This window comes from Leiobunum rupestre, chromosome 11 (assembly GCF_980474605.1).
Source record: "Leiobunum rupestre chromosome 11, qqLeiRupe1.1.hap1, whole genome shotgun sequence".
NCBI lineage: Eukaryota > Metazoa > Arthropoda > Arachnida > Opiliones > Sclerosomatidae > Leiobunum > Leiobunum rupestre.
Window position 1 is genome coordinate 47,914,255 of NC_143394.1, and position 9,840 is coordinate 47,924,094.

Consider the following 9,840-nt stretch of genomic DNA (forward strand, 5'->3'; position numbering starts at 1 on the left):
CAGTTTATTAATTAAATCGGAGGGGGGTTAGTGGTCCACTGGACCACTAATTAATTCGAGTTGTATTAATTTTTTTAAGTGATTCTGCTTGAATATTTTGCAATTGGTAGGTCCGAATGTTATATTATTAGTCTTTGGATTTAAAGGTCGGTGTAACGGCGGATGTGGCATGTTTGTACACTCCAATTTGAATTCACTAGGACTGAGCGAATGGTGGTTTTAGGCAATCGAGTCGGGTATAGAGTTCGAAATTTTTTTTCATCGAATATTCAAGTCGAGTCGAGTAATCGAGTACTTGATTAAGGGAAATTTTCTCCGACATCTGAATTCGTGGAGTGACACTCCAAACCAAAACTAAAACTTAATAATATTGTTTGAAGAAAAACCGCGCAGGCGCACTAAGTATTAAAAACCGTGACCCATCTCCGAGGTCATTTAAAGCATTCTTTGTTTGTACCTCGGGTTACTCGTGTAGGTACCGTTTATTATTTCCACCCCAAAAAGGTGCAAAGACCCGTCTTTGAACTTACAACAGCTCATTCGAGTAATCGGATACCCGACTATTCAATTTTTTGGTACTCGATAATCGACGAGTGTTTTCCAATTACTTATTCGAGGTCCAGTTCGGGTACTCGATTTCAAAAAATGCCAACTAATTGATGATGTTCGAGTACTCGCACCATAGAAATAGAAATGAGACTAGAAGCAAGATTTAACTGTGGTGATCGAGATGTACGAGTAAGAAGGCTGCCATGAGAGTGGAATCACCAGTATTCTTAGTGGGAGAACAAAATCTATTTAAACAAATTTAAAGTTTATTTTTTTTTAATAAATGGCGCACTCTCATGGAAATCTTCTATCTTTCCCTTTTCTCTTGAGATTACCGGATAGCGCAGTGGTTCTAGTCTCATTTCTATTTCTATGACTCGCACAGCCCTAGAATTCACAAAAAAAACCAGCTAAAAGTTAAAACACACTATTCTAATGTAGCAGACGACGTGCACTGGTCATGGTCCAGTTTATTTATTCTAGGCCAGGGGGGTCACTGGTCACCTGTCCACTTTCAAAAAATCCTTATTTCCCACCCTGGCCGTGGCTTTCATTTGTTTTTTCAAAGAATAACTTTAATATTGGTGCACCCACGGATATTCTATAATTTTTAGAATGTCCGTGGTGCACCCAAGTTCTTTAGTTCTTTATTGGCTTAACAAAAGGTCCGAGACCCATCACGTCAAGACATCGATAAATGAAATATGTACAATCAATAGATAGAATTATATACATACATCGAAAATAGAGAAGTAATAACGATAAATTTGTTAAGATCAATTTTTGGACACTTATTCGTAGAGTTCTAGAAAGTTCGCAAGCTCCTTTCGGAACTGAGTTTGCTTGGAAATACCCTTGAGATGATCGGGCAGAGAGTTCCCGGATGGATGAGGGTAGGAACTAGAAACGAGTGTCTGCGGCACGCAATGCGAGAACCTGGGAGAACCACAGACGCCGTGCGTTGACCGTGGGGATTTCGTAACCACTAAGAAGCAACAGCGGAAAGAGGCGCTATTGGGCGCCCCCTTGGTGGTGAATGACCGAGTTAACTATGACCAGGTGTTTAAAACGGTCACGAGAGGCAAGCGTGTTCCACTTGAAGTTAGTGAGAACATTTGTCATACAGGTGTATAATCCCCTTAAAGTCCATGCAGGGGGATTCATGAAGTACTGTTAGTGGCAGCTCCCTTCCTTGAGTATTTCATGGGGAGTTCAAATAATTATGAACACGTATTATTCGCTTGCCTTTCTGGCGTGACAGACTTCCTTCCTTGGAAACGTATTTTGGTGTTTTGTCTTTTGACGTTCGGTTTTTCAGGTAATTAGGTGGGACATGCTGTTTTCGCCTTTTCGTTTGCCGTGAAGGGCATTCTGTAAGGCATGGAATGAAGTCCCTTTGAGTTCTTCTTCTTCTTAATGACTGCACAAAAGCCGCCAGGGGCTGCTTATAAGCGCTCAGAAGGGTGACGTAAATGATTCAGGAATATTTTTTATTTTATTTTAAAGACACAGTCTTTTAGTCTTTTGAGGAAGGTGATTCCAGTTGGATATTGTTCTATTAGTTAAATGATGTTTTCGATAAGATGTATTTACACGAGGCACAAAGAGTTTACGATCGTGCCCTCTATTTATTGTTGAGGTTTGTCGCGTGAAAAAATCCGATTCTCGGAGTACACTTCGTCCAGATGATATGGAGTACACCTCTCCTAAGTCAGTTTCACCATGGCGATCCTCAAGAGTGGGTATGCGTAAAAAGTGTCGTCTGTAGGCGGCGGATTGGTCACGTAGGGTGGGTACTAGTTTGGTCAGTTTGTTTATTGACTTGTTGATTAGGCTCAAATCCCTTTTTAAATAGGGAGACCAAATCGGGGAAGCAAAGTCTATCAACGGGAGGATGAAGGCGTTGAAAATAGTCCTGATGACCTGAGGAGTTTTAAAATGAAAATTTCTTCTTACAACCCGACAATGTTCGGAGAATGACTGTTTTTCATCCATCTGGACGCCTAGATCACGCACACATTGGCAGCAGGAATAGTCTGTCCTTGGAGGTAGTACGTTGCGTGAGTGTTTGTTCTACGAAGATGCAGCACGTTTGACTTTAGGGTATTGAATGAGAGACCAGAGTTGGCAGCCCAGGTTTCAACTTCGTTAAGGTCGTGTTGGAGTTCAGCAGAAGAGGTGTCGGAGAGGTAAGTCTTTATTAGTTTCGTGTCATCAGCGAAAAGACTGGGAAAAGAGTTCGTAACCGAAGACGGCAGATCATTAATATAGATCGCGAACAGAAGGGGAGCCAACACAGATCCCTGAGGGAGAAGAGCTAGATCCACGTATCACAACTCGCTGGGTGCGGTTGGAAAGGAAGGCAGTTATCCACAGTAATACGGCTCCAGATATTCCAGCAGATAGCAGTCGTTCATAAAGAGTGTGGTGTGGCACTTGGTCAAATGCTTTTTTAATGTCCAGGTAAACCACATCTACAGGATGACCAAGGTCAAGAGCGGAAGTCCAGATATTTGTGGTCTGTAGGAGGTTGGTGGTGCACGATCGTGACGGAAGGAAGCCATGTTGGTGAGGGGAGAAAAATGAAGAGGCAAGTAGCTGTTTGAGGATGGCGTCCTTTATGAGGGATTCTAAGACCCTAACCACTTGGCTGGTTAAACTAATAGGTCTATAATTTTCGGGAAGAGTTGGATCGCCCTTTTTCGGTATAGGGGTGACATTAGCAGTTTTCCAACACTCCGGTACCTCCCCGGTGGCCAGGCTTAAGTTGAAAATGTAAGTGAGCGGCCAAGATATCTGACAAGAAGTTTTCTTCAAAAGATTGGGGTGCAAATGGTTCGGGCCAGGAGCTTTCGTCGAGGAAAGACCTCTTAGTTTTTTTTACATCTTGCTGATAAACTTGTAAATTATCTACCAAGACAGGCTTCGAACTTGGACTCTGGGGGGGGGGGGGGGGATGGTGGTATGATGAAACGGAGTGAAGACTGAAGAAAAGTAACCATTTAAACAATTTGCAATGTCAGTGTCGTCAGTGACAGTTTTCCCATGAACACGAAGACTCCTTACCACACATTTTGATTTGCGATTTGAATTTATGAACTGAAAAAAGACTTTAGGATTTGCTTTGACGTTAGTAACAGCGTTGGTTTCCTGTTGTTGGCGTGATTTTCGAGATAGGTGCGTTAAATGGTTCTGAGCTCTATTGTATTGTTCATGAAGTACCTCAAGATAAGGTGAGTTTAGGCTACGATGTTTTCGGAAAGCTTTCCATGTTTGTTCTTTCGAACGTTTGGCAAGTCGCAACTCTTTATTAGGAAATTTTTTACGTCCAGAGGTTTATATGCGAAAAACAAGCCCTCAACGAAACTATCGACGCACTAGCTATCACAACGACTGCACGAAGACCGATCTCAGACGACATGATCAACGTCGGAAAACATGTAAGTGAAAATTCCAAAAGATTATTTCTCGACTTATTAAACGAATTTCGCGACTGTATTGCGGAAAACGCGTGCGAACTTGGACGGACGAATATGGCCGAGATGAAAATAGAGTTGACGTCGGACAAACCGCCCTTACAAGCTGTCGTACGAGGAGTGGAAAATTGTCCGAGAGAAGATCTACGATCTATTAAAAGCAGGCATCGTTGTTGAGTCGCATTCCCCTTATGCCAGTCCGATTCTACTCGTAACAAAGAAGAACGGCGAAGTACGATTATGCGTGGATTACCGCGCCCTGAACCGAATTACGAAAAAGGCAATCCGTATTTCACGGGATTAGACCTAGCGTCCGGCTATTACCAAATCCCAGTTGAAGAAGGCTCGCAGAGTCGCACCGCTTTCATCACTCCCGATGGGCACTACGAGTTCAAGACCTTATCGTTTGGACTCACAAATGGACCCGCGGTGTTCACGCGTATGATTAACGCCGTACTGGGCCTCTTACGATAGCATTAGCGTACCTTAACGATATATTAATTCCGAGCGTGACGGAGGATCAAGGAATGGAACACCTCAAGAAAATTCTCGAAGCCTTACGAAGAGCCAACTTAACCTTAAATCTTAAGAAATGTTTTTTCCTGCAAGACCGAATAAACTACCTAGGGTTCGAAATTACCCCTAACGGAATTCAACCGGGCGAGCTAAAAACGAAAAGCGTACTGTTGGTTCCGACTCCAACCAATATTCACGAAGTCAGGAGATTCATTGGACTCTTGAGTTATTTCCGGCGATTTATAAAAAAATTCGCACTTGTCGCGGAACCATTGACGCGCTTGCTAAAGAAGGATGCGAATTTCGAGTGGACAAACGAGCAAGACAACGCTTTTAACGCATTGCGTCACCAACTTGGAGAGCGACCAGTCATCGCGTTGTATCACCATGATGCACCGACCCAAGTGCACACCGACGCAATTTTGGTTCAACAAGGACCAGACGGGAAATGGCATCCCATCCACTACGCGAGCCGACAGACAACGCGCGACGATGAACGCTATCACTCGTACGAACTGGAAACCCTCGCGATAGTTTGGGGCTTAGAAAATTTCGCTCGTACCTTTGGGGTCGACAATTTGAAGTCGTCATGGACTGCAACTCCGTACGTAACACGTTAGCCAAGCGAGATTTGATACCACGAATAGGCCGATGGTGGTTGCGCTTACAGCATTTTACGTTCGACATCATCCACCGAGAGGGCACGAAAATGGCACACGTCGACGCATTGAGCCGCGCTCCGGTCGATGAAGCGGACGAAATGGATATCGTTCAAGACATTCAAGTCCTCAGCGTGAACGTCACAACGGAGGATTGGCTCGTCATGGCTCAGCACGAAGACGAAAGCATACGTATGATCAAAGAACAACTAACGCGATGGGGTAAAATCTCGAAAGAAGAAGCACAAATACGAAAGGATTACGAATTAAGACACGGACGACTTTTCAAGAAAAATCCCAACGCCAACGATCTTGGGTCGTACCTAAGCGCGCAAGGTGGAGAATTGTCAAATCATGTCACGACGACATCGGACATTTTGCTCTCGATAAGACTCTCGCAAAATTGAAAACTCAGTACTGGTTTTCCGGAATGAGAAGATAGGTCCGAAGATACATCGCTTCGTGTTTACCGTGCTTATATCATAAGCAGCCAGCGGGTAAAATGCAAGGAATGCTTCACCCAATAGATAAAATTGGAGAGCCCTTTCATACCGTACACATCGATCATCTAGGACCATTCATCACCAGCTTAAAGGGAAACGCTCATATCATAGTAATGGTCGATGGATTTACGAAATTCACCATTCTTAAAGCGGTACGACTTAGTTGTCGTAAAACGAAATGCTCCAGCAACTGGCGAACCGCGAAAAACGGCCGCGAAATAAAAAGGACCCTACGTGGTTACGAAAAAGTTGGCTAGCGACCGTTACGTCATAGAAGACCTTCCAGACGCGCCTCGCACCCAAAAATTCTACCGAAATACTGCGCCGGCGGACAAACTGAAAAGGTGGATCATTGTCGATAATGATTCCGGCAGTGACACTTCCATTTCTGACTTAGATGGTAATTTAGTGACTTACGAACAGAAAGTGCCACTTCCAGAAAAGGAACAATCAGTGGAAGACGATGACAGTGCTCAACGCCCTTTAAACCGACCGTCAAGAATACGAAAAACGCCCGCGCACCTTCAGGATTACGTTTAATGGTTGATGATGTTGTATGGCTGTTTTATTGTGCTTTCGAACATTTTTATTGTTTTACGTGCAAACTATTTCCAAATTTTGTATAACGAATTTTCAAACTTCTCGAATTAACCGGGTGTTTAATTTAATTAGGATGGCCGTGAAAGCAACCACGTTTAGCACCCCCTTAAAGCAACTGTCGGCTCTTTCATTGCCACCTGTATTATGACAAGGTCCCTGCTATTAGAGATGGCCATGAATCTATCCGAATCTTCGAAAAAAATGACTTTCGTGGAGAGCGTGGAACCATCTTTTAATGGGAACGGAAGCTAAAATTCAAAATAGCGAAACAATAACGTCGTCAGAGAGGCATTAGAGTATTATATTTAGACCACTTTTACTCTACTTAGTGAACTTAAACCTAAATTATATATCCCATATAAAATATATTGTAAACAATTACTATAATTGAAGTTATTGACAAATTTACAAACGAGCCAATCAACGCGAAGCATACTTTTATGTCCCGCCTTTTGAGTCAAAATGTAGCTTCAGCATCTTGTTTTGATTTCGACGCTAGCGACATCTGTTGAAAAAAGAGCTACTTAACCTAGAGCCGACACTTGCTTTAAATATTACTCTTTAATTTTCCTCACCACGAGATGGCAATAGCGCATGAGTAGACATTGTATGAATTTCCCTTTTTTTGGGATCGCGACCCCTCTGATGGAACGAAAGAATCGGAAAGATGGCCCGTATGATCGTCGACTCGTCGAGATAAAGGGTCACGAAATATCGCAAAAGTGTTGAAAACCTGGTAAAACCCCAAAATTATAAATACAGAAACCGTTCCCCCCTTCCCAGGCTCTCCCTTCTTCTAGTTGGACAGGTTGGGCCCGAGCAGTTGCGATAAGCACTTCTACAAATCTTGGGGCAGTTGCCCTTTTGTATGCGGTGCTATGCGCCTTTTGATTCTTATCTCCCCTTCTCCTATTCTATATCGGGGGAAACATTTCCACGAATATTTCTCTTTCTTGTGCAAGCCGACCAAAAATATTTGGTCCCTTCCGCGTGTTCTGTGCACCTGGCAGCGAAAGCCAAAGGCGAGAAAGGGGGTTAACACAAATAGTCCCGGCCCGTCGCGTTACACTCTGCCCTCCCCCTTCTCCACACTTAAATAGAATTTGATGTTTTTTATAAGCTAAAATTTTCATTTCCATTTTACAAAATTTTCATAAAACACTTAACCGTATTGTAGATGGAAATGATTTTGGGTGGCGGGGCCCCCTAGAAAATTACGGGTAGGCTGTAGCCTACCTTGCCTACCTCTAGATCCACCACTGAGGAAACCGTCCGTATCTGCTAAAACAAAGGTTAAATTACCTCCTAGGAAAGAAAATGTAGTCTTGCTCTACCCGAAAGATAAGGAGGAGACGGCGGATAACTTTAGGCGAAGGCTTGAACAAGAGCTTAATCCAAAGGACCATAAAATCAAGACAGTTAGACCCTGTAGGGGCCCGGGTATGGTCGTCCAGCTTGATTCCATAGATGTCGAAAAACTTAAGCGTACTATTGAAGACTCTGCGAGTCTTAACGATAATTTAGGTTTGCGCAACCCACCCTTGGGCATACCAAGGATAATTATTTTTAACGTTGATCCAAAGACAGCTATTGCCATGTTCAATGCGAATTAAGTTTCTTTTCAATAACGACTACATTACTATTGTAGGTTTAAAGGCGGGAGATTTATCTTTTCTAGGGTTCTCCCACGTCTTAAGTCTTGGAAGATCACTTGAATTTTCTCTCTGACAAAATTAGAAACTTTGCTGATCGTAGAATTTTATTGGCGGTGATTTCAATTATCATCATACTCTCTGGGGCTCAAGGGACAAAATTGTCCTAGAGGTGTTGCCTGTGTTGACTTTGTTGAGTCTGCAGATCTGGTCGGCCCTCAAGGGGTCGGAGTGTGCAATAACTGGTGGCTTTACCGGGGAGTCGGGGTCCGGCTCTTGTAACCCATAAGGGCGGTGGCGCACTGGGAGATGTTAGCTCCGTCCAAACGGTCCTATCTCCACCTCCGACTTAGGTCAGGTGTGGGCTGGATACTGAGCTTCGGCCCTGGCTAACGGAGAGGGTCCAGGCTAACTGGCCGCCTCGGTGGATTGGGTAGCCTGCTGTGGGGCGGCGGGCCTCCACATGCGGGCACGGTGGCCCTGTTTCGAGGCCCTTTGGAGTCCACCGGGATCTCCGGTGCCAGCTGTGCTGGGTTACTTGGGCTGCTGTGTGCTCGTCGTTCCCCTTTAGGAGCTCTTTCCAAAGGGTTTGGCTCTCTACCTTCCTAGGTAGGGTGTCGGCCGGAGTTGCCAGAGCATCCGCTCTCATTCCCACTGCTGTGTGAGAAGTGGCGAGCTGGTCGAACCATTGCTGCACCTTCTGCTGGGTTGAGCGGCTTGCGTCGAGGGTGCGACCATCAGTAGTAGGGTTTTGTCACCTGTCCGGGCTTGTGGACGCCGGCGTAGGGAATTCTGATGATAGACCTCCGGTGGTGTGGTTTAAATCTTACCGGTACACCGGGCTATAAATCTGACACATGTAGATCTGGTCGTATTGAATGATCCTGGCTCAGTTCCCATCTTCTCGAGCACCAACGGAAATAGTTGGATTGATCTAACGCTGGCCAGTATGAATATATTTAATATGGTCACTGGTTGGGAAGTGTCTGAGGACATTTTCCAACAGTGACCATAATTTTATTGGCTTTAATATATCCGTTACGGACTCTGTCCATGGTGAGAGGTATGTGAATTTAAAGGAGCTGGACTGCGATCGTTTTCGCGACCAGATCGTTTCGTCTCTTAATTGAGGCTCTTTGTGAGGTAACACTTGACTCTAGTGATCAGATCGATGGTGTTCCGTCCTCTATTGAGGAAATCTTTAAAGATGCTAGTGAGGGTAGTAGGAAGCGTAGTGCCTATGCCAAGACATATAACTCGGCTCCCTGGTGGAACAAGGGTCTTGGTATAAAGCGAAATTTAGTACGCACAGCGCGAAAATGTATGCAGGTGGCTAGGGATCCCTTGGTGAGGGAACGCTACAAACATGAATTCTTCAGCCGCGGATTGGCTGAAGCTTAAGCAAAGACTATATAATCATTAGTCGTTGCTACAAAATGTCTTGGCGTCAGGTTCTCCCGTAGACTGGAGCATTCTAGGTAGGAGTATAAGACTTATATGGATACCGCTAGCCATGGCGGGTGCCCAAACGGCCGAGCAGTACTCTAATATAGGGAGAGCGTAGATTTTGATACCCAGAGACTTAGTGCTGAAAGAGCAGTGGGCCAGATTTCGTTTGACAAAACCCAATGCGCGTGCGGCCTGTGAGGTCACCCGGGCAATGTGGGTAGACCACTCCAGCGTGTCCGTGATGGTGACTCCGAGATATTTCTGTTAAGTGACGACGTTAAGTGACACCGTCAACGCGATAGTCTGGCACAACTGGTGGTTGACCAGAGCGTCGAAGCGAAATTGTGGCGCATTTGGCAGCTAGTGTTCAAGGGAAGTTTCCACTGCACAAAGATATTTACGGAAGCGAGATTCGAACTCACGCCCGTTAGCTTCA